We start from the raw sequence: 6602 nt of genomic DNA, 5'->3' as shown, positions 1-6602 counted from the left end.
AGATATTTGAGCTCAGCCCGGTGTCTGTGATGACCTAGAGGGGTGGAAGGGAAGCTCAAGAGGGAAGGATGTACGTATACTGATGTACCCAAACATAGCTGATTCACGTTGTTATACAACAGAAACTAACACAACATTATAAAGCAATTACACTCCAATTTTTTAAAATGGATATTTGATAATGACATGAATTAAAAGAACTAAAAACAAACCAAAAAGAACTGAAAACAGATTTTATTAATCTCAAATAAAGATCAGCATTTTCCCTTAAATGAATTAAGAAATAACTCATCAGAACTTATACGAACCATTTCTTTCTTTTTTCTGAAATGCTGATTTATTTGGCTGTGCCAGGTCTTTGTTTTGGCACTCAGGATCTTCTAGTTGGGGCCTTTGAACTGTTCATCATGACATGTGGGATCTAGTTCCCTGATCAGGCAGGGACTGAACCCAGGTCCCCTGCATTGAGAGTGAGGAGTCTTAGCCACTGGCCTACCAGGGAAGCCCCTGAACTATTTCACAAATGGTTTGGGAGGATCCGAAAGGCCAGGTTCATGTTTATTCTGAGCAACAGCCTTAAAAGGGACATTTCAGAACATGCTTTGAAAAAATCTGAGATTTTATACTCTTGCTGGTTTGAAAATTTGAGATTTTATACACTCCCTGGTGGGAAACTGGGGGAAGACAAAGACGCACAGGTTTAGGAAGAGACAGGCCTCGAGTGGATACTGTCGGATAATTTAAGTAGCAGAGGCCAGAAGGGTTTAACATCAGAAGAGATTTGAAAAATTTATAGTTTAACCAAATAATCAACTTTGGTCAAATAATCAGATCATTATTTAGCCAAATAATCAAATCAGATGAAACAACCTCCTTCCAAATCAGTTTCTGGAGGAGAGCTTATGACATAGGTTTGGCAACATTTAAATGAGACCACAGACAAGAGGGCGGTTGTCTCGCCATTGTGAGCTCTCACTGGCAGCTCTCCTCAACGCTGTTTCGCAGCTTTAGTGCCGCAAAGTGGGCAGGACCAAGCAGGCCGGGCTGTGGAGAGCTCTGCAAACCGCCTCGGGCTTGGCCACCACCCCGTGTGTATAGGAGCTGGAGCAAGCCGGGCAGAGAGGTGGAGGACAGGGCTTCCGTCCAACCCCCCGCCCTCCATTTCTAACCTCCAGGCCTGAGAGCCTGCCCTCCACTGGGGAGTGGCCTGAACAGGAGGTGCATGCTGAATGTGGCGCAGGGGTATCTGATCTGCCGAGGAATCGAGAGACCCACAGAGAACCTCTTACACCAATCACACGGCCCCTCCTCCCGCCCCCAGGCTGCCCAGCTCTCACAGGCTGCCCAGAAGCAGCAGGCACAGTCCTGTCTTTGTTGTGTCGGGGGTGAGTCTGACGCGTCCTAACAACTGTGCTAACCTCTTCCATGATTTTCTCATTCCGGACTCACTGGAAACAGCCACAGAAAAACTCTTCCAGGAATTATGTACACGGTGGCACCAGGACAGGGCTCAGAAGGCGGTGACAGTGTTATATGGTTTCCTATCCTTGTGACATCTATCAGTTTTCATTCTGATCATGAGCATTTACTTATGTAAACGGACTAACATTGAGAATTGGGTTCAAAGCAGTCAATCCTAAAGGAAATCAACCCTGAATATTCATTGGAAGGACTGATGCTGAGGTGCAAGCTCCAATACTTTGGCCATCTGATGTGAAGAGCCGACTCTTTAGGAAAGACCTTGAGGCTGGGAAAGATTGGAGGCAAGAGGAGAACAAGGCAAAAGAGGATGAGATGGTTGGATGGTATCACTGACTCAATGGACATGAATTTCAGCAGACTCCGGGACATAGTGGAGGACAGGGAAGCCTGGTTTGCTGCAGTCCTTGTGATCGCAGAGTTAGACGTGACTGAGCAACTGAACAACTCTCTCAGTGGAGACAAGTGTTTCTTCACGACATCTAGGGAGGCCCTCTTGGCTGCCACTCCCAGAGCAGGGCACAGCGCTCTAGACCTGGGGCAGGAGTGGAGCAGGAGATGCCAGAGATGAAGTGGTCGGCCTCAGTCGTGATGGCATAGCGTGGTGGCTCTTGCTTCTGTGACCCTCAGAGTCTTTATGATCAAGTTCAGCAAATTTGGAGAGTCATCTAGTCACAAGTCACACTGCTTTTTTTTTCTTTAAGATTTTTTTTTTTTTGACGTGGACTATTTTGAAAGTCTTTATTGAATTTGTTACCATAGTGCTTCTGTTTTATGTTTTGGGTGTTTTGGCCTCGAGGCATGTGGAATCTTAACTCCTCGACCAGGGATCAAACCTGTACCCTCTGCACTGGAATGCAGAGTCTTAACCACTGGCCCGCCAGGGAAGTCCCAGTCACACTGCTTATTTTCACATTTTCCAAGATGTGTTCAACTGTTTCCTCCTGTGATTCTCACAACCCTGAGGTCAGCAGTATAGAGGTCGCTGTCCTATTTTGGACAGATAGGAAACAAGCTCACAAGTTAGTGACTACTACGTGCTCTCATTCAGAGCTGGAACCCAGGCCAGCGATTTGCACAGCATCCTTTATCTTATGCATGACTAGAGCGTTAACTATTTACTGGGGCCGAGACAGTCCACCCTCAGCTGTGATCACAGGTGTTAACATAATACACAGATGAAACTTTACCTCTTAGGATTGAGGACCGTTTTGCAAAAAAGTCAAGCGGTTTCTTTTTAAAAAAAAATTATTTGTGGTTGAACTGGGTCTTCGTTGCTGTGTGAGGGCTTTCTCTAGTTGGCGGCGAGTGGGGACTGCTCTTCATTGCCGTGCGTGGGCTTCTCATTGTGGTGGCTTCTCGTTGCAGTGTGCTGCTTTAGGGCAGACCGGCTTCAGCAGTTGCCGTGTGCTGCTTTAGGGCAGACCGGCTTCAGCAGTTGCCGTGTGCAGGCTCAGTAGTTGTGGCACATGGCTTAGTTGCTCTGCAGCATGTGGAATCTTCCTGGACCGGGGATCAAACCTGTGTCCCCTGCTTTGGCAGTTGGATTCTTAACCACTGTACCACCAGGGAAGTGGTTTCATTTTTAATGGTTACTGAACTCTGGAAAAAGGACTAGTTTTAGTACTAGTTTGACCACAGTTTCCAACTCAGAACATACATAGATGTGTGTATATATATACATATGTATGTATATATATGTATATTTTTGGCCGTGCCATGAAGCATGTAGGGGATCTTAGCTCCCTGACCAGGGATTAGAGCCACACCTCCTGCATTGGAAGCATGGAGTCTTAACCACTGGACCACCAGGGAAGTTCCTATAGATGTTTATTGTCTCCCTTTTATCAATACATTGTTTTTATGGAGCTTGTCTAAGCAGATCATATTTCTAAGGATTTATAGAACATGAAAAATAGGAATAAAGTCACTGCCCTTCTTTCTGAGAGCTCTGTGTATTTTCCAGTTAGAACTGAGTCTCTTTTCTTTCCTTTTCCCTGCCTTCCCTTTCTCCCTGTTTCTTCTATTGACTCATCAAGCATCTTATTGAACATCTACTATGTCTCAGCCAGAAACTGAAAGTATCAATTTAATAAGAAATGTGAAAGTTTAATGTAGAATTGAAGAAAAAGAATCTTTCACAGGCAGTTGTGAGGATAAGGGAAAAGAGGCAAATTCTATCAAGTCCCGAGTTGGGAGGAGAGCAAAGTGAGGTTCCAAGAGGGCTTGTAAAAAATAATAGGGATGATGTCACATGAACTATAATTAAAAATAAATTGGCTTGTATAAATAATAATCACCAGGCTTATACCCAGTGAGTGGAAGATGAGTTTGGAAGTTTTGAATATTGCCAGGGAAAATTAATAGTTGGACAAATAAATAAGATTTGTTCTACTCCAGGGGTTTAATAAAAGAATTTGACAAATTGGGTAGGAATTGCTAAAATGAAGTGTTAATTTGATAAACTGGCTTATTTATAGACCACTCCTGTCAAAGGTCACCAAGTAACCACCATGTTACTAAATTAATGATCTGTTTTCAGCCTTCATCCAACCCAACCTTGCACTAGTGTTTGACACTGGTAGTCTCATCCTTGATGGACCTTCTTCACTTGTCTTTCATGAAATCCCATTGCCTTGAGTTTCTTCCTGTTTCCTTGGCGGTTTCTCACTCCCCCTTCCTGGTTTGTCTTCGCCTTGGTCCTCCTCTCTGTCTACACTCACTCCTCGTTGATTTAAAAATATATGTATATTTTTGGCTGCACTGTGTCTTCATTGCTACACACGCAGGCTTTCTTTAGTTGCGAGCAGGGGCCACTCTCCAGCTGCAGTCCTCAGGCTTCTCATTGCAGTGGTTCTTATTGTGGAGCACAGGCTCTAGGCACACAGGCTTCAGTAACTATATTGCACAGACTCAGTTGCTCCACAGCATGTGGAAGCTTCCCCGACCAGGAACTGAACCCATGCCCCCTGCCTTGGAAGGCTGATTCTCAACAACTGGACCACCAGGGAAGGCTTCTCCATTGACTTTCAGTTCTATATGCCGACAGTTCTAACTCCAGGCCGGATGTGCCCTGCATTTGAGACTCATATACCCAACTGCCTACCTGACACCTCCACCTGGGTATCTGCATAGACATCTCAGACTCAAACGAAGCAAAATTCCCATTCTTCACAACTCAGATCTTTTCTGCCTTCAGCCTTCCCCATCCTTTCAGTTGCCAAGGCCAAATTAAGTCATTAAAATTTTTTTCCCTCTCATCCACATTCCAAAATCAGTTGTTCACCAAATCATCTTGGCTGTGCTGTCAGAGTATATTTAGAATCTGACCATTCTCCCTACTACCACTGCTACTCCTAGTCTGGGCCACCACTTACAATGTTAAGTCAGACCATATGCCCTTCCTCTGCTCAGAACCTTCCAGTGGATCCTGTCTCAGAGTAAAAGTCCTTCCAATGGCCTCCAACCCCCTATGGATCCAGCTTCGTGACCTCTTCTTCCACCAGCCACAGTGGTCTCCACTGCACACCAGGCAGGAGCCTGCCTTAGGGCCTATGCTATAGCCATCCCCTCAGCAAGAAGGGATTTCTCCCCAAACACTGGCTAACTTCCTCACCTCCTTCAAGTTTAAGCTTAAACCTCAGCTTTTCAGTGAGGCCAACTCCGATCAAACATTTTTAATATTACGTACTGCCCCTCCCAGCCCAGCCCCAGATTCGTGATCCCCGTTACCCATTCTACCTTCTTCCGCTATGGCATTTATCAACTTCTGCCATAGCATGTAGCTTACAAAGTTTTGTATTTAATTGCCAGTCTCCTTTCACTGGACTGCAAGCTTCACAAGGACAGGGATCATGATTTATGTTATTCCAAGTGCCTGGTGTTGGGCACATAATAGCAGCTCAATGTTTGTTGAACTGAATGAAGGGCAAAACCCAGTTTTTACTGCCTCAAGTTGTGAAACCTAATGACTTAATTAGAACAGAAATTGCTCCAGACTCTAGAGGAGGGTGTACTCTGACAGAATCCATTTTAGACTTGCTTTATTGCTGTGCTTTTTTGAACAGAAAGGTTGTTTAAGAAAGCAAAACAAAAAGAGAGTAGCAAACTATTTCTAAAAGATCATTTTTTCATAGTCTATTGATATTTAGCACCTAGACATCCAGGTTCTCACTAAGAATGGCCCATGGACGAGCAGTCAGGTAGATGAGGCAGTTTAGGGAGGCTCTCAAGCCCAGTTAGTTTTATGTATCAACTTGTCTGGCCTAAGGGATGCCCAGACAAGTGGTAAAACTTTATTTCTAGGTGTGTCTGTCAGGGTTTTCTTGGAAGGGATTAGCAGGAGATCCCACTGCCCTCCCCAGTGTGGGTGGATATCACCCATCCATTGGGGGCCCAAATGGAACAAAAAGGTGAAAGGAGGGCGAATTCACTCTCTTTATAAGCTGGATTCTCACCTTCTGCTCTGATACTAAAGCTTCTGGTTTTTGGGCCTTTGACCTCGGACTGGGACTTACATCATCTGCTCCCCCTGATTCTCAGGCCTTTGGACTTGGACAGAATCCTACCACTGGGGCTCTTGGTTTGCCAGCTGGCACACGGCAAACTATGGAACTTCTTGATTTCCATAATGGCACAAGCCAATTCCTATAATAAGTCTCCTCTTAAATACATCTTTCAAAACAATTTTTATTGAAGTACAGTTGATTTAGAATGTTAATTTCTGCTGTATAGCGAAGTGACTCAGTTATACACACACACACACACACACACATTCTTTTTCATATTCTTTTCCATTATGGTTTGTCATAGGACATTGAATATAGTTCCCTGTGCTATACAGTAAGACCTTGATATTTGTCTATCCTATACATAATAGTTTGTGTCTACTAATCCCAAACTCCCCATCCTTCTCTCCCCCAAATACATCTATATCTAGATAGCCTATTGGTTCTCTTTCTCTGGAGAACTCTAATACACCAGTGAATGACAGGAGATTCTTAACTTCTACAAGGTTTGTTTCATTTACAAGTCCACATAATTTTGTAAGTGAAAATTCCCTCTGTCCAGAGCAACTTTTTTTTTCCAGTTCTGAATAGCTAGATTACCCTTACTAGTAATAG

Source organism: Cervus canadensis, chromosome 32, assembly GCF_019320065.1.
Source record: "Cervus canadensis isolate Bull #8, Minnesota chromosome 32, ASM1932006v1, whole genome shotgun sequence".
In the NCBI taxonomy this organism is placed as follows: domain Eukaryota; kingdom Metazoa; phylum Chordata; class Mammalia; order Artiodactyla; family Cervidae; genus Cervus; species Cervus canadensis.
The sequence above is the reverse complement of the archived record's forward strand: the minus strand, read 5'-3'. Positions refer to the sequence as shown.